The following is a 19,479-nucleotide window of genomic DNA, read 5'->3' as shown; positions in this document are numbered from 1 at the left end:
TTTTGCACTTTCAGCACTCAGCAGAGCAACAACTTCTTTCATAGTCTTTGGATTGTCTGGACTGTGAGAAACCCCACTGTCTGAATTCTGCCCAGGGGGTCAAACCTCTGGATTAGTGATTAAAACACTTACCTGGGCACTGAGAGTCCTGGGTTTGATACCTTTCTCTGTCAATAACTGCTCAATACAAAGTATCAGCAGTAGGGACTGGAACTCAAGCATTTCCACTCACTAGTGAGGAGCTAAAGGTGGGATTTTAGCTGGGTTTGCTGGTACTCCCATTGGTACTTACAAGCCTCCCAAGGATGTGACTGCAGAGTCTTGTCTACATCAAACCAATCACCAGATTTGGGGTTAGGAAGGAATCTTTCCCTCAGGTCAGACCGGCAAGGATCATGGTTTTTTTGTTTATGATTCTCTTCCTAGGATCCTCTGAGCATATTTTAACCTAACAAATTCTATGCTCTTTCAGACGTAAGCCTTTGGCAGCTTCTTGGTCTCCTCTTCTCTTTGCTTGTGGTATGATGCAGGGTCTTTTTTCCCATAGGGTGCTTTGTGGTTGTGTTGTGCAAGAAGGGTTGGAGAGAATGATCTTGGGAACCTTTTTGGAGAAATTGTTACCTGTAAACACCTGGGCCTGTACCTGATGGGTCAAAAGGAGTGTGACCCTCTAACTACCTTGCTACAGAGTCAGAGTCTCTGGTACATTCTCTCCTTTTCCCTCCCTTCTCCCCTAATCTTGTCTATCTAGCCCCACAAGAGGCCTCAGTAGATAACATTACCAGCTCCCTGAATTCTAGGGAAGTTGACTTCAGAACAGCCAAGGAGCCTTAACTTCTTTCTTTTTCAGTGCAGCTTTCTGTAAAATGGGTATAACTGCACATACTTTACAGGGATGATATTCAAATAAGGTAACAAGGTAGATTATAAGTGCAAATATATTCTTAAGTAATGGTGTGGTTACCTACTGTGAGCCCATCTTATTTTCTGTTTGTGGAAGTTTTTATTTCAGAAATTCAACCTGATTGTTATCATAGAGACTTCAGTGTCAAATATGACTCATGTAAAGTGAATCTGGTGTTTCAGGTCAGTGTGTCATGACATGAAAGACTTAATCCAAGTAAAACCTCTTCAACAAGCTCTAATAATTACACCATTTAATGACCTAATGATTTTACATTTGAAAACAGAATATAATTAGTGTTTCTCTTTTCACATTTTAACTCACCATTTTGTGAGGACAAATTACATTCAATCTGATGGAGCAGCAGTGAAATTGCAGCAGGTATAAATTTGGCTCATTTGCTCTAGTTTCTCATATACATTATGTTAAAGTGTTTACAATGAAGCAGTATTTTCACTTCCTGCTTTGAATTCTGCAGGTTTTAATTTTAAAAGTCCTGAAACAGGTAAGAAATTTTATTAATTTTATACTGATTGTGGGAGCTAAATCATTTATCCTGTGAATGTATCGCAAGGAGGCAGAGAGTTATTTTTGTGTATAAATGACTGTTACACTGTTAATGCATGTACCCATGGTAAGTTGCCTTACTGATTCCAACAGCTGGTTATTCATTTCTGCTGAAAGAAAATGGGCTTCAGAGTACTTGAATTATTTGTAAATCAACATTACAGATGAAAGTTGTGCTCAGGAGCATTACATGGTCAAAAGATGAGTGACTGATTCATAGCTGAAATATACCAATGCTCCATGAGGGAGATTACTTCACTAGGTGTATCAGGTTCAGAAAAATTAAAGACTTCCCTGGAAGTTGCAATGGTAATAATCACATATAGAACAGTGGCAAGGGCACTAGGGCTAAATTTTTCACAATTTTTTAAATTTGCTAGGTGAGGGGAGAAATGACGTATACCTGCCTTCATCTCACTTTACTCAGGGGTTGGGAGATGTAACCATGGACAGATGATCTAGGATTTTGAAAAGGGGTGCAGCAGATGTGGCACATCATCACATACAACACAATTGCAGCAAGTCAGGCCCTGGGGCAGCCAAGTCACCCCTTAGCAGATACTTGGATCCCACCTTACTTGGATCCCTTTTGGCCTCTCATGTTCCTACCCTGTTGTCTTTCCTGCCACACCCGTATGTTATAATTGGAGTAGGAGGCTGCCTCTAGAGGTCAAGGGGATTTTGCTTTAGGTCCTAGATCCTTGTCTGGGTTTTGGGTCCCTGGTGTTGGCCCACTTGGCTCTGACTGGGCCCCCCTACCAGAAATTCACTGTCACAGGACCTTAGGTTCCTGGGCCCCTCAGCCCCCATCAAGACCTCGTGGGCTTTGGGCTCCTCAGCCCCTCTCCCTTGTGCTGCGTGCTACAGTCTTCACTTGATAGCAATGTTCCCTCACCAGGCACTACCTGTGGCCTCCAAACCTCTCAAGGCTCTTGGCTAGCCTTGGCCCTCTTGGACTTAGCCCTCTTATGCTGCCTACCCCCTTATTGAAGGCTTCGGGACCTGGGGTGTCCCAGGCACCCATCTCAGTGGCCTCCTCCCCCCTATATCCATAATCCAGCCCTCTAGTTTTAAACATCAACACAGATCCAAGATACTACTGCTTCCAAAGTAAGAGCCTTTCCCCTAACCTGGGGCTGTCACACCATGGTAACAAATAAAGATATAACCCAAATAATTTAGCTTCAATGTTGGGTGCTGCTGGGCTTCTTTGCAGTCCTCCCATGCCCTGGAGCTCCTTTATTCTGACAAGTCACAGCGAGTCTTCCTTCGCAGCTGTGGTCTGGGCCTTATGAAGCCTGCTACCATCTCTCTGGGTCACCTGATCCACCACTTATGCTCCTGTCGATCAGTGGCCTGATTGTGCTGTCTGTACTGGGGGTGAGCAGCCATCGTAAAGGACTTTTTACTTTTGCTAGTCTCTCCAGGGACCTGGGGCTAGATGGTTGCTCCCTGGCTCTCTTCTTAAGTAATGTGGTATGGGTCCCATTACAACAACACACAGTTTTCTTCAGTTACAGAGAAACTAGATGCTTTACCAATATGGTAGAGGCTACCACTAATTACTCAGTTTAAGATCAAAGACAAAACAAATATAACACATTAGAATGTGCATTAATTTGCCAGATTATATATAAAGTTTAAAAAACCACAACAAACTAGGCAAAAAATAGTTGATATAGTCAAAAGATATTGCATCATTGATCCTGTAGTCATTATAGTTAAATGTAAATCTCTTATTCAGATTCATAAAACAAAATCTAGCTTTCTCAAGTTACCCCTCTATAACTTAAACTGAATGGCACCCAATTTCAAAAACTAATTTTTATGTGATAGTGCTTGCCACCTTGCAGATGAGGTGGGCAGTAGGATAGGGGATTATCCAGGCAGGAAAAGCCTGTGTTTATCTGCTCCTCTCCTCACACCACCCCTCAAAGTTTCTGGCAGTACCCTAGGGTGCCCCAGTACTGTGGCTGATGATGATCACTGTATTAGACCTCTAGCCCTAGTTAGCTAGACTAGTTTAAAAAGCTAAACATTCTCAGTAAGATATTGGTAGTTCTCTTCTTTGGAAAGACCTATCATTTCTTTTTTTTAGATAACCCTATTTATTTAAAGTTTCACTATTTGTGATATGCAACATTTTAATAAATAGCTCACTTTAAAAAGCCCAAATATAAGACCAACTTTATGTTCAGACTCTGGATTCAGAGTCAGAGCAACATGACTGAGGTAGCATATTTAATATGGATTTGAAGTTGCTAATCTTTTAATTTTGCCTTTTCTTTGAGTGTGAACATTTGGAACAACAGGCAAAACAGGAGAATGTACTCTGAAGAGGTAAGTGTGTGGTAGTGGACATGGACTTTATACAGTTCTAAACTATATGCTTCCCTGATAATGGTCTCAGAAGCTTAGGCTGACAGTTGATGTTGCCAGTCCTGATTAATTTATAACTTCAAACCAAACAATTTAACAAAGGGAACAAAGGAAACAGTTTATTGGAGTTATTAGAGGTTCCTGCTATTGATATGCAGTGGTCACAGCGTAATCGAAACAATTCTCCTAGGGACAGCAAGGGGCCATTAGACCTTAATTAGAGATATTTTTATTTTCTGTTCAATCTAAATATTAAGTTTTACAAAGAGGCCCCTTTTCCCAAAACCCCCCACCTCTTCCATGTCCTCAGGGAAGATTTTAAGGTTAGGGCCCTAAAAAAGGCCAGTTTATTCATGTTTTGATGGGAAGATTTTGAGAGCTTTACGGTAACTCTTACTCCAGCCCTTACTCACATACCTGGTCAGAAGAAGGGGCATACATAAATGATCCAGAATAAACATTTTTTAGAACTGAGCATTGTAATTAAGCAGAATTGCTGTAATTTCATCAGTACCTGGGGAGACATAAGGGAGGTATATTGGAAGGTCACTGTTTATTTTGCAAAGGAACTATAGATGTTTGGTAGGGGTTTTAAAGTAAAGGGACCTTCTTCGTAGTGTTTAATTTTTATTACTACAGATTTATATAATTTCCACATACAGCAAATGAAATTTCAGAAAACCAGTGTTATTTACATACTATTTTCTTGCTAACATTCAACAGAAGGATATTATGCTATATTTATTTCATATATGTTCTGTCTCTCCATTCACTCACAGTTTCAGGGCCTTGCTAATTCTCACTTTGTTGAGCTACAACTTTGAGCATATACAATAAAGTGGAGCTCCCACCCATCTTTTATAGAAAGAGGAGAGCATAATCACACCTGTGGTGATACCACCTACCACCTTTGGTTCCAGAGTGGGCTGTCTGAAGGTGTTGAGACTGGTGTAGGAGAAGGAACCTTTAGTGAATGAGATAACCTTGCAGAATCCTCTCGACATAGAGAAGTAGTTAGCCATGTTAGTCTTCAATCAGGCAGAAGGCAGAGTAGAGAGTGAAACTCACCTTGTAGATTAATTAAATTGGAGATGTATAAGCTTTTGGGAAGCTATACCTGCTGGATGCCTGCTCTGATGCCTGCTAATCAGCATACATCAGAGCAGACTTGATTAATCAAGTCTGCTGGAGCTTGCTAATAAATGCACTCCGGCAGCCTCTGCGTCACATCTATTCAGCATCCCCAAGCTTCAAAATGGCAGTGGAGCACTTTAACTAAAGCTTGTTGAAGTGCCCCTGCCACTCTTTTGTAGCGTGGAATGCTGAATACATATGACGCTGCAGGAGCTTTAATTAAAGCAGCTCTTGGAGGGACAGAAATTACACATTAATTGGTGTAAGTGATCAGGAACTGGTTCAAACCTGTCACACAACAGAAGTTAAGTGCACATAAACTGCTTTCAAAATGGCTGAAACCTATCAGCCCTATCAGACTTAATTGATTTAGGTTAAATTGGTTTATTGAACTTCTGTCCCAGATCCCCTTCAGATTCAAGTTAACTCCCACACCTCTTAGCATCCCAGGATGCTTTGCAGCTCCCCTGAAAACTCCCCCTCAGAGAGTGGGCAGGCTAGCCTTAGCCCAGGCTGTCTGCTCTAGCCAAGAAGGGAGATGTGCTCCAGTGCCCTCCAGATTGTGGCCTGGGCCACTGCATGCACCTGGTTGCATTTTCAGACTCAAAAGTGAGTGGCTGTTCACTTGCTTATCAGTTCAATATATACAACTTAGACTAACCTGCGAAGATTGAATCAATTCAGCCATGGGCTTTTTGACTGTCTGTACTTAGCCCTGAGGTTCATTCACCTGCACCTCAATCAACATCATTTATGTCATCATGTGCTTACAGTGGCTATCTACGTTGGACAGACAGGGTGATCCATATGTGTATGAATGAATGAACACTGATCTGCCATCAGTTTCAGGAAGACACAAAGGCCTGTGGCAGAACACTTCAGCCTCCCTGAACATTTCATCACTGACCTCAGAGCAGCTGTTCTTAGACAGCAAGACTTGCATGAATTTGAACATGACATTGAGCGAGAAATCATCCACAGACTGGATTGTGTTAAGTATGATCTAAACAGAGACTACGGATTTTTATCCCATTACCTGATTAGATTTTTACCTCTCCCCTCAGTTTCCCTTCCCTGTCTTTTATATTCAAATCACTCTCTCTTTGACAGACTGCTCTGTGCATGTCCCTTCATAGCATCTGATGAAGCGAGATCAAGCTCACAAAAGCTTATGCATCTCTTATTTAGTTAGCCTATAAGATGCATCTCTACCCTGCCTTCTGCTTGAATACAAAAGATTCAGGGGGAGCGGGGAGAGGCAACAGTGCTGAGAGAGGCAAACAAAGAATAAATCCATAATGGCTAAGGGGTCTCATTATATTTTTTGACTCTCTCTTCACTGCCTTCTCCCCCTCCTCCCCACTTCCCTCCCTTCTCTGTCTTTTGTATTTAAAGCAATCTCTCTATTGGATAGACTGCTCTGCATCACCTTTCTTCACGTCTGATAAAGTGAGCTCTTGTTCATAAGAGATTATGCATGTCTTATTTAGCTAGTGTTTAAGGTGCATCTCTATCCTGATTTCCTCTTAACATAGTTACAATCTCTATTACAGCCACAACTATCACTGCAGAAAGCCAAATTTGAAATGGATTCCAGAGTCAGCTGTTCAGGTACTAAGGTAAAAAGGGCCATATACATACTCGGATAGAGACAGATTGAAGAGGTCCCGCTATTGGGAAGCAGGAAGGAGAATTATCTATAGACAGTACAGAGGTACATAATATGCTCTTGGGTGGTTGTTAAGGGTGATAAGATGAACTTGTAAATTGTATCTGAGAGGAAATCCTGTTTTCCTGGTTCTCAGGAGGGACATCACAAGGGGAATTTGGCTGAGACTTCCTACCTTTGGGCCTGTCCTGTGAATTTTCCTATGAGAGACATAAAGGAGGCCCATACTTCCAAGGGAAGAGCTGATATTACAAAGACTTCCTTAAGTTACTTCTGAGAAAAATATATCTACAAGAGTATATTCCTATGAAGGAATAACCTGAGCAGTTAAAAATATTATACAAGTCAAAACAAGTGAACACAATATATTTTGTGATTTAGTGTTGCAGATTTGTATTGATTGATTCTTTGATGACCTGCGAATTTTCAAACTTCAAAAATCTATTATATGGCTTCTACTCATTAGTTTGTTTCTATTGTACTTAATTAAGATAAAATATAAGAACAGCATTAAATGGGAAAACCATTGAAAATATAATTGATCTTTCCTTGCACAAATATTATAGTGATTGGGGAGCTACTGAAAGCATGCATGAAGTGGAAATATTCATGCATAACCTTAGCATATCCCTTCAACTTTTTATTTGTCACTTATCTTTAGGGAATAATTAATTAATATGCCATAGTTATAGCTATGTATATAAATAAGTTTTTTGGTTTGCTTACTGAACTAAAAATAAAAAAAGTTTTAATCTGTGTCCCAAAAAACATTTTTTTTTTAGTTTTCTTAGTGAAACAACTGCCCACACCCTCCTCATCCCCTGAAGTAAAGAGAATATGGGTCAAGTATATTTTTTTCTTCAAAAAGAGATGGAATGTTTCCTTTTTAAAAAACAAAACAAAACAGCCTTGTTAGGCAATTTTCAAAATTAATTTTTATTTCAAACTGAACCAGTGAAATTTTGGAGCAAAATCTTTTTTGAGCTTTTTCTTCAACAGCTGCTCAATTCAACTGCTGAATTAATAGTTTTGGTTGACCTGACACTGAATATTTTGCAAAAGTATATGGGCACATCTAGACAAGCATGGACATGCAGTATGAGGCGCCACACTCCCATCTACGGTGCTACACACGTAATACACTGCACAAGCAGGTGTTCCCTGCACTGCTAACCTGGAGATCCCAGTGCCAGAAAAACCTGTGCTAGAAAAAATGGGGCAGCGCACATGGCAGCAATGTGTGCCTCCCAAAACTGGAGCCTGGCTGGCCAGAGCCATGCTCTGGCTGCCGGCCAGGCTCTCTGCTGCCAGATTACCATTGCTACAGCCCTGGGAGGTCCTCAGGACACCAGGTATGGCTTCTGGGGCTAGCCTTGGTGCTGTCCCCACCCTCCCCTACTCCACTGGGGGCAACCTGCTGTGTGCCACAATGTGTGTGAACCAGCGTTCCTTGGGGACCAGTAGCGGCGGCACAACTATGTGTTGCTGCTATTTGTCCCCAGGGAAATACATGGGTGCACTTGTCTGGATGCACCCTATTTGTCTAAAAACATAGGATCTGTGTCATCCTGGAGAGAAGTGGGCAGCAGTCCTCCACAGGGGTTGGTGCTTTGTCCAGTACTTTTCAACATCTTTATTAATGATTTGGGTGTGGGGGTGAAGAGATCACTGGCCAAGTTCGCAGTTGACACCAAGTTGTGGGGAAGCGTGGTCACACTTGAAGATAGTCTACAGATACAGGCAGACCTAAACAGGCCAGCAACTTGGGTGGATCAGAATCTGATGAAGTTCAACTTTGAGAAATGTAAAGTGCTCCACCTTGGGACGAGCAACCCCCAACACACCTACAGGCTTGGTGGCACTAAACTGACAGCACAACGAATGAAAGGGACCTGGGGGTAATAATAGACCACAGTATGTATATGAGCTGGCAGTGCGATGCTGTAGCCAGTAGGGCAAATAATACTCTGGCGTGCATCAATCCATGCATCTCCAGCAAAACCAAAGAGGTGATTCTTCTGCTCTACTCAGCACTGGTGAGACTGCAGCTGGAGTACTGAGTCCACTTCTGGGCACCATACTTTAACAAGGACATGGACTAGCTTGAGGGAGCCCAAAGAAGAGCCACCCGTATGATCAGAGTCTTACATGACAAGGTATATGAGGAAAGGCTGAGGGATTTGGGACTCTTCAGCCTGAAGAAAAGAAGGGTGAGAGGGGACCTGGTAGCAGCTTACCACTACACTAGGGGAGTACATCAAGGGCTTGGTGAGCAACTGTTCACCAGGACACACGAGGGGAAACCTAGGAGTAATGGCCACAAACTCCTGGAAGACCAATTCAGGCTCAACATTAGGAAAAACTTCTTCACAGTCAGGGTGTCCAGACTGGAACAAGCTCCCTCCAGAGGTGGTGCAATCACCTACCTTGGAAATCTTCAAGAGGAAACTAGGCAGTCACCTTGCTGTGGTCACCTGACCCCCAGTTATCTTTCTTTCTTGGTGTAGGGGGCTAGACCCGATGATCTTCCAAGGTCTCTTCCGGCCTTACAATCTATGAATCTATGAGTCACCCAACTTTAGTCACAGATTCACAGAAGTTTCACAGAAGTTTAGGGCTCATCAGGACCTCATGGGATCATCAGGTCCAGCCCCGCTACTCTGGGCTGGAAAGACTGCTGGGGTCAAATATCCCCAGTAACACCTTTACTGGGCAAGAACTTGCTGATCTTTCCTTTGTTTCAGAGAATTTGTCCTTCATTGTTGGTCAACCGGATATCCAGGCCAACATTCTGGTAAGGATGTCCGATTATCAGTATGGGTCTAATGATGATTCCAACCTGAAATCTGGGAGATCTTGCTTTGTGCATCTCGCTCTGTTCACTTCCAGCTAGCTTCTGTTTGCCCTGTCTCAAATTTTCCCCCAACTCCAAATGTAACTGTACATCATGGCATCAGAATGACAGGGTCAAGTGGCCTATATAGCTTTTTCCACCGTAACAATGAAAGAGAGATGTGATGAGACCAGTCAGATGACATCCCAGACTAGGAAAGTACATTCGGAATTCAGAGCAATTCAGAATTCTGTCATGATCATCCTGACACTGCAGAACTGAAGGTTCAGTGATGAACTAAATCTTTTTTTTTCCCCCATTGAAAAGGATTTGTTTGACAGAGTAAGAATTTCTAGCTAGGTATCTTCACTTTAACCCAGTGACTTGGATTAAGGGGTTTTAAATATCACTCTCTTTGAATTTCAGAATCATTTACTTTCTTTTGATTCTTTTTTTCTTGTGCATCTTAATCAGTATGGTAGGAATTCTATTTCCCTTTGTGCATCCAAATGGCAGCTTTCTAGTTGTATAAATGGTATTTTTTGGAAATTACTGTCATTATCCAGCCCTGCTCCAGCGCTCCTTTTGAAGCTGTCCTCCCTCCTCCCACCCTGATCCCACTGTGGATCAAAAAGAGGAAGGGAACAAGTTGGAAGTGTGGCTCAGTGAAATGGATGTTAGTCTGGAAGGGGAAAGGCCCTGTGTTTACCTCAGGCCTTTACTCCCAATGTGGTTGACACTTCCCATTGTGCTGCTCTCCAGCCATCTTATTCATTGACTGTTAAATGCAAGGGTCAGTGGTTCAGCTCAGAGTGGGGACTGGATAATATCTCACCTGTGTCATTAGCGGTTAGAGCACTGTGTTAACAAATCAGAGATGTGGGAGGACCTAGGAACTTGGTTTCCTACTCCCCGGGCAACAGCCCTAACCACTCAGCTGTTGGAGCTAAAATATAGGAGTGTCCTCCTTCACTTTTTTATCCTGGACTTTTGCTCAGGTATGTGTGCACACATGTGGCCAGTGCAGGGCCTACTTCATATGTTCAGTCTATGCATGCATGCTTATATGTCTGCAGCACAGAAGGAGGTCCCAAAACAATCATACATGTAGCTAGAAAACTTCCATTTAGGTGCACAAGAGGGAAAAGAATTCTGCTTTGAGCATGAGGTATCTAATGTGTCTATAGCATGACTAAGCAGTCCAAGGCTCTGTTTTCAAAACTATGTTTAACTGCTCTATGTTGTGCAATGTCAGGGTCATATTAATACCGTTGACTCTCAAGGCCCATTTATTCCACCTAAATGAACTCTAAACAAGTGTTTGCAAGTGAACAAATTGTTGTCATCATACGGTTTTTCTTCTTATAAGAAAGTAAAATACCATAATCATAATAGAGTGCTGGCAGAGTTCCTAGGAAAAAAGAGAGAAGGCACATGAGAGGCAGTAAAAAACAGAACATGGAGGGGACTAGAGGAGCTCTTTGAACACTAGTAATTTCTGTATCATTAGAAAACCTGATCTGTATAGAAGATGCATGCTACCTTTTCTCCTGGAGATAGTTTGACTTAAATGAGTTGATAAGACAGGGAAGATATATGCATGTATGAAGAAAAGGAAGTGAACAAGACTAAAATAACTAATTTAGTTGCTGTGGTGATAGATGAGAAGCATATAAATATTTACTTTAGATGGGACAGAAACCTTCTACCTAACTTCAGACTAACACAACTAACTAGATCTCTTTAGATGTGACAGGAGAGGATTGAAGCTGACACTTAGAAGACTAACAGTTGAGGGTAATGAAGACAACCTAGCACTCTCAGTCAATGTGATTCCATATAACAGAGCACTAACTTTACCACCTGAACATCAAGGGTGTATCTATAGTCCAGTGCAAATGTGTCTTTACAGGGGGATTCTAGTACACACTGGGTGCGTCTACATGTGCAAATAATTTGGGAGCAGTTTACTCTCAAGTCAACTACTTGAAAGTAAACTATCCCAGGCATGTGTCTACATGTGCAGGGACATGGAAGCAGATTTGCTGCTCCTAGCAACAGGCTGCTCCTGCTTCCTGCAGTGGGCCCCTGCAGGAGCCAGGGGGAGCTCTAGGCTGCCAATGGGTACTAGCCCAGGGGACAGGAGATAGCTGTCTCCTGTCAGGGACTGGGACATTAAGAGAAGGATCTCCCAGCACTGGCCCCATGACCATGGAGGTGGTGCTGGGAGATAAGGATCTCCCAGCCTAGGCCCTGCAATCATAGAGCAGGGGCTCAGAGCTCCCTAGTGCTGGGATGGGGGGACATTGTCCCTGCCCTGGCTCCAGTGGCAGAGCATGCCCCAGCAGGCAGCTCCTGGGGGCAGGCAGCAATCTCCCCCCACCCCCGTTGCCCAGCTGACTGGGAGCACATTTGCTCCTGGTCAGGCATCTACATGTGCACTACTGTGCAGTAAGTAATCTTAAGTAAATTTGCTACTTGCATTTCAAGGTAGCAAATTTGCTCACAATTAGAGCCAATTACTTACTGTGCAGTAAGCATCAGCATTTGTAGACACAGACACTTACTGCACAGTAATTAGCTCTACTGTACAGTAATGCATCTCATGTAGATGCACTCTCTGTCTACCCACTCCATCTTCCACTCCAAAACCAGAAATAACCTGGTGAGGCTGCTTGGGGTTTTTCTGTCTGTTAGGAATAGCCCTGGAGTGGCCTTACTGGAGTAATTTTGTGTTTGGGGCATGTGGGCAGTAATGGGAGCAGGTGATCAGCAGAGAACTTGGTTTTCTCTGATAAAAAAAATCCCCAAGTTTCAGATAAAAAGTAACCCAAAATCCACATTTGTCCATGATTAAAATGAAACACAACTATATCTATATATATATTGGGTTACTTTTTTAGATTTAAAACTTGGGGATTTTTTTATCAGAGAAAACCAGGATCCCTGGTGATAGTATGTGCTTGGGAATATCTGAGCTGGGATATGCTGCTGCTGCAGTGTAAACATACTCCAAGTATGAATTTTGAAGTGAAGTGATATTGTCACTGCTGCCTTGTATATTACTCCATGTTGTGCAATTTAGGGAAATTTGCAGTTTAAAAGTGCCATGAATAAAGCCTACGCTTATATAGATGTTTCAAAGTTGGATCCTTTTGAGTTTATATCTTTAACTCCACCCTCAAGGAAAGTGGCCTTTCAGTGAAATGAAACTTGGCTTGATCAGCAATATTTAGAAAGTGGAAGGAGAAAGTGTTGACATCTGCTAATATGTTCCAAGTCTGGGGCCTGAGATAGCATCACTTCACATGAGGGGGTAGTTCTTTCTTGTTGCTGACAGACATCACACGTTTTGTGGTAAAAGTCTGATGTCTGGCATGGAGTCTTTTGTATCAAAGGGCACTTTGTCGGAGTTCAGTGTTAAAACTAGGTATTAGAGTGCATTCTCAGCTGCAGATTCTGATCTTGGCTACACAGGTGTAAGTATCCAGTAATTCTATTGCAGTGATCTTTCTAAATACACACCAGTGAACTGATCTGGCCTATTTCTGCTTTCATTCCTCCCATGGCACCTTTGAGTACTTTGTGTTCCTCATACTCACTAAAATGACTTCTCAAAGTCAAACCACTTGGTTAGTAAATTAAAACCTTCAGTATTTTCTAGTAGTTTACTCTTTCTGTGTTTAAAGTAAGGGTGAATACTTGCAGGCATGGCTAAAATAAAGTAAGCAAGTGTTGTAGCCTATTAGAGTTTCTACCAGAACCCATGTTTAAAGGAGTAATAAATACATAGTAATAGAATGTCAGGAAAAAGGATGAAGAGGTGAAGTTTGTATTAATAAAGAATCCTGGTTCTTCTCACTCTCCAACTGATCATGGTTTCAATTCCACTGTAACGTTTTTGCTGTGGTTTCTCATTGTCCTGGCTACATCTTAGTTTTTGGTTCACTTTAAGGTTGATTTTCGGTGGAGAATTAGGGTATGCATGGTGGTTTTGATAAAATATTTTTTGTCGTTGATTTGTTTCATTTTTGTAAAAAGGTATGTTCTCAATTTCTGAACAATTTTGAATTTCCATTGAAAAAAGCAAGTGCCTGAGCATTGAGATTTTGTTATGGGTCTGCTTGCATGGTGGCTCATAGGAATTTTGGTTCGGAGGATAGAGTCAGAAGTCTAAGCTACATATGACAATATCTAACTTTTAGATGCCTTGTCACTGGTGGAATTCACAATCCCAAATAGGGGGTAGACTCTCCTAAACAATGCATGGAAAGGCAGGCACCTAAGAATGGTGAACAGTATGCTGAGCTGTATGCTGTCTCAGCTAGCTAACTGGAAATGTTGATACCTACATGGTACTTTCTGTAACCTAGTTGCGTTCCCCTCCTCACCTCCGGGCTTAGTTGGCTAAGGTGGTATTTTCTGTAACCTAGTTGAGTTCCCCTCCTCACCCCCATCCTCCTTATGTTAGTCCCTCACTCAGGCGATCTGTATTTCCCTACTGGCTTTCTCATCTTTTTGGATTCACAGACCTAAACATTTACTAATAATATTCTGGGGCCGAATTTTCTCAGTCTCTCCTATTAAATGTTTCACCATGCATAGAATATTAAATATTGACCCAGAAAAAGTGTGAGAATGGCTCGCCCTCTGGCAGTTAGTTCATTCACTTGGGAGATGTGGGTTCAAGTCTCCTCAAGAAGAAGAGAATTTGGTACCTGGTTTCCCACAACTCACGTGAGTGGTCTCATCACTGGGACTGCTCAAAAGAGATTACTATCATGTGCTGCCCTTCCTCTAGCATTGCTTGAGGGGTTAGTGTGGGCTGAGCACATTTACTGGATTAGGATTTGCAGTCAGAGTACATGGCAAAAGACTTAGTTTATGAATCCTGCTGGGGCTTAGGCACTGAAGTAGGTGCTGTACTGTTTGGAACCCACAAGATGTGGTAGTTCTGGGCCACCATTTCTTAGTGCAAATGTAGGGACCTACAGGACTTATTAGTTGAAAATAAACTGCCTAAGGAATTTATATGCCACCAGAGTTTCTGAGAATCTGAATTAAGTATGTAATTAGGATTTAGGCATATTATCTGCCTCAAGGCTAAGATGTGTGGTTCAGTGAGATGGATGCTACTGTAGAAGGATGGGGAGCCTGGGTTCTATCTTTGATTCTTATTCCTAATTGGGAAGAAACTTCTGCACTGCTCTCTATCCACTTCATCTAATGACTAGTAAATGTTTGGGGCAGTGGTTCAGTTGCAAAAGGAGTGTTGGAGAGGGCCTTGGATTATTCACATCATGTGGTGTAATAGATAGTGCCTTATGCTTTCTATGAAGACATGCAGATTCAAGACATGCAGATTCAAGCTCCCTCTGAATGGGGTGGAACTAGAATCCAGGGCTTCATCTTGCGAGCAAGTGACCAATGCACTCAGCTATTAGAACCAAAATTTAAGAGCCCCTTTCTCCCTATGCTTTTTCCTGGATTCCTTCTCAGGGATGCATGTATGTAGCTGCACACATACTCTGCCCACATGTAGCTCTACTGCACATGCTTAGCATATGCATGCACATGTGAGTATTCGTAATGGCATAAAGGCGGAGTCACGAGCAGCCAGATACGCTCCTAGGAAACTGGCATTTAGTGTACAAGAGGAAGTAAAATTTCACCTGAACAGCATCACTTTCATTTCACAGGTAAAAGAAAGAAAAGCCAAGCAAAACAATTTATTAATATGAGTTTGGTGTGTTACAGACTTTGTCTTATTAATGGATTTTTCTCATGTAGTGAGGGGATTATTTAATAGCAATAAGGAATGTTTCCTCTCTGAACTCTGATGCATCTTCTGTTACATAAGTAATAATTTGAGTTAAATGTATTCTGCCATTAGTAAACCCTCCTTAAGTTTCTGACATCCTCCACAAACATTTACTATTACCACTGCCCTTAAATGGTAGAATTCCTCTTCCTCTCCCTTATTCCACCCCATCCCACCACCTCATTTCCAGAGCTGGAAAGAAGCATGAGAACGTGGTTTCTGCTTTTCCTAAAGGCCACGTCTATAAGACTATTCGTGTGAGCAAGGCAAATAAGATTTGACCTCAATTTAGCAAAGGAAATGAAAGTGCAACATTTAAAAAAATGGTATCACCAGATTTCTGTTAAGAAGCTTATACTATTTTTAGAAAAATCATATGTATCCATTTGGATACATGTAGCAGTGGCCTGCCACAGACCTGGGCTTCTATGTAAAGAATGGCAGAAGACTTGCTCAAACCTTTTAGCAGCCATATTGCAACAGTATGGGAAAGCTAAGTCAGACAGTGTGCGGGCAGACAGAAAAAATGAAGACAAGGTACAGAAACCACTAGAAATGGAGATAAGTTAAACATGCTGGCAAATTTTCATGGTATATTGCTCATACTGTAGTTATCCAGTTGTGAAGTTAGTTAAGAGAATGGATGTAATGGTTCATCTAATTGCTAGCAGCTGTCTATTATGTTAACTTGGCCAAATGTTTTTAATTCCAGCCTATGATGATGAAGGAAACAGGCCTTTTAGGGCAACTTTGCTCTGTACTGCATAAGAACTTGCTGTATGTCTCTTTGCAAAGTCACAGCGTGCAATGCAGAGCTAAAAAAACTCATCTGAATTGACTGCAGGCTTTAATGATGCAATCTCTTCCTAGTCTTACTAGAATGTGTTTGGAAAGCATGGACCTGCTTAGAAGATCAAATTCCATATTTCTCAGCATCACAAAATCATTTCATATGAGGCTGGTGACTGCCAGTGGTGAAAGTGGTTTAAGCAAAAGTTGGATCAGCTCAATTATAATGGAATTCCAGGCTCAAGCGGGAGAAAGAAGCTTGGAGGGGAGGCCGAGGGAATGGTCCCTTGGGAACACTGTAAATAGTTGACATGGAAAATATTGCAATATGGTGCATTTTAGAAGTGGTTTCCTGTAAATGTAAAATCTGTTATGAATTATAAAATAATAGAGAGTTTTTGGGAAGCCTACTTTTTTGTACTACATTCAAATTACCCAGACCTCGATTGCAATGTAATTCTTGTCCACTGCTATGATTTGCTTTGCCAAACAGGTGTAGCCATTTAGAGAGTTTTCTTGATATTTCAAATTTATATAAAATTAAATTTTATATACATTTTATATATACACATTTAATATTCTTTGCAATTTTTCAGGCTTCTTGATTTGAAGGAAAGAGTAATTATAGACATGGAGGTAATTGGAAAATGGAATAATATTCAACGTGAACTTTTCTAAGGCAGATTGTGTCAGACTAAACTTATATATGTTTTTGAGAAGAAATTTGATTTTGTAGACAAAAGAAATGTGGCATATCTCATCTATCTGCATTTCAGCAAAGCATTTGCTATTGTGCCACATAGAAAATTATTGATTAAACTAGAAGAAATGGAGATTAGTACAAGAATTATATGATGGATAAGGAACTGACTAAAGGAAAAAGAACAACAGATAATGTTGAAAGGGGAAGTGTCCAGCTAGATGGAGGTAACTAGTACAGTTCCTGGAACATCAGTCTTGAGACTGATCTTTTAAAATATTTTCTTTAATTACTTCAGTGCAAAAAAATAGGAGTTTACACGTACTACTGATTTGCAGGATGACTCAGCTACCAATGTGATGCAGTCATGAAAAAGGCAGTTGCAATCCTAGAAGGTATTAGAAAGAGAGAAGTTAGAATGCCCTTGTACAAGCCATTGGGAAGACTTCATCCATGTATAATTCTAGTCATCCATGTTCAAGAAAGCTAAATTCAAAGTGCAATAGGTATAGAGAAAGGCTAAGAATGATTAGGAGAATGTTGAGTCAGTCTTGCTGGAACAAGAACAAATTAATACAAATGGCCCTTGATGAAGTTGAAGATAGAAATTATAAGGCTCCTAACTAATAGAACAGTGAGGTTCTGGACTAGTCATGGTAGGGACAAAAAACCTAGCACTGAGATGGAACTTGATCAGTTTACAAAGGGAATTATGTGATGTAGTATTATATAAGGGAACTGGATCCACTGACACCGTAGATCCCTTTTATACCCATGTTCTATGTTCATATACAGACAATTTGCTACACCGTGATTTGCAAACATAAACATAAACAAAACAACACATGTATTAAGGATGAATTTCTGTTCTATGCATGGTAACTAACTACTATTTGAATACCACATACACCCTCAAAATAGGGCTTAAATGACCACATACACCCTCAAAATAGGGCTTAAATGACCACATATTGGAATTCTGGAATTCCTGCAATTTCTTCAGTAGGGTGAATTTCATCCTATGTGAAGTTTTTTCAAGTTTAGTTTATTTTAGTAAAGGTTTATTCAGTCTTGATAACTTCACATTAAGGCAACTGCAAAGTCATACACAAAGTTTAATTTTTTTTCTCAAATCTGTACCTCTGTACTAGTTGACAGGAGGAAAACTAGTACTGTCTAAAAAACATATTATCCTACAAAAGAACAGTCACAAGAACATAAGCAGTGCCATACTAGGTCAGATCAATGATCCAGCTAGCTCAGTATCCTGTCTCCAACAGTGGCAGGGTGGATGCTGTAGAGGGAGAGCATTGAACCAGATATCTCTAGACTGTATAATGGTGTGAAGATGTTCTCCACTTTGTTTTCAATTCCTTTACTTAATGATGCCCACAATTTTATTGGCTTTTTTGATTGTCACTGCTCATTGAGCTGACATTTCTAGAGAACTATCCACAATGATTCCAAGGTCTCTTTCTTGAGTCATAACAGCTAGTTCACAACGCAGCATTGTATACGTATAATTGAGGTTATTCTTCTCCAAGTGTACTACCTTGAACATTTCAACATTTTTATTTATCTGGCATTGTTTTGTCCACTAACCTATGTGGTGAGATCTTTTTGCATCTCCTTTCCATCAACTTGGGACATGACTCTCCAGAATCATTTGGCATCACCTGCAAACTTGGAGATTTCACTGTGTACTCACATTAGTCAATGATGAAAATCTTACAAAATACAGCGTGGCACAGATCCTTGTGGGACCCCACTTTTGACCTCCTTCCATTCTGAAAAGTGACCACTTGGCCCTTAAATTCCTGCCACTGCTTCTAATAATACATCTACTTTTGCTTTTCCTTTTGGGAGGTGCTGTTAATTAAGCATCCTCTGCTCCTAGAACTGCAGCACTTTCTGAACACGTTTACTTATCATGCACAAAACCACCAAACACAGGTCTAGAATATTTAATAAAGAATGCTGCCTGCACAACAAAAGAGAATACTGACCACTCTAATGGCTATCAATGGAATGTAAAAAGGGATCTAAGAAATCTCATCTATGTTGGACATCTAGATCTCTTCACTTGTAAAAGAGAAAAGTCATAATGGCCTGTGTTATGGACTGAGATAAAGCAGCCATATTTAGATTATTTTAAATTAAAGTTTTAAATTAAAGTTTAGCAATATGTTTATCTCAGTCCACTTGAAGTTGGACAGAGTTTCTAAAATAAATAAAATAAAGTCAGTTAAATACTCACTGTTTTTAGATGAAAGAAGTAGAAACCATTCTACAACCTAAAAACTCTAAAATGTGAAGGAAAAAATTTCTAAAATATAATCAGAGTCAGACTGCTTCACCTCTACATCTAATAAAATGAGTTTTATACCTTAATAGTGAAGGCCCTTAATAACCTGCCTAAATGATTTAGTTACCTATTGTGATGTCATATCTCTCTCATCATTATCAGTTTTTACTATTCATATATCATTTACCTTAAACTTTTCCAGGCGTTTTCCTGTACTGACCCTTATACATGTGTACAGTTCCCTGGCAGAATCTGATTAGGATCAGGAGATAGCAGGGTAGCTATGCACCATTATAGAAAAGGACAGGAGAGAGAGATGTGGGGTGGGGTGAGAATGGGACAGTGCTAGGAGATACAGACAAAGATTAAACCCATCTT

The sequence above is a fragment of the Alligator mississippiensis genome, chromosome 1 (assembly GCF_030867095.1).
Source record: "Alligator mississippiensis isolate rAllMis1 chromosome 1, rAllMis1, whole genome shotgun sequence".
Classification (NCBI taxonomy): Eukaryota; Metazoa; Chordata; order Crocodylia; family Alligatoridae; genus Alligator; species Alligator mississippiensis.
The sequence above is the reverse complement of the archived record's forward strand: the minus strand, read 5'-3'. Positions refer to the sequence as shown.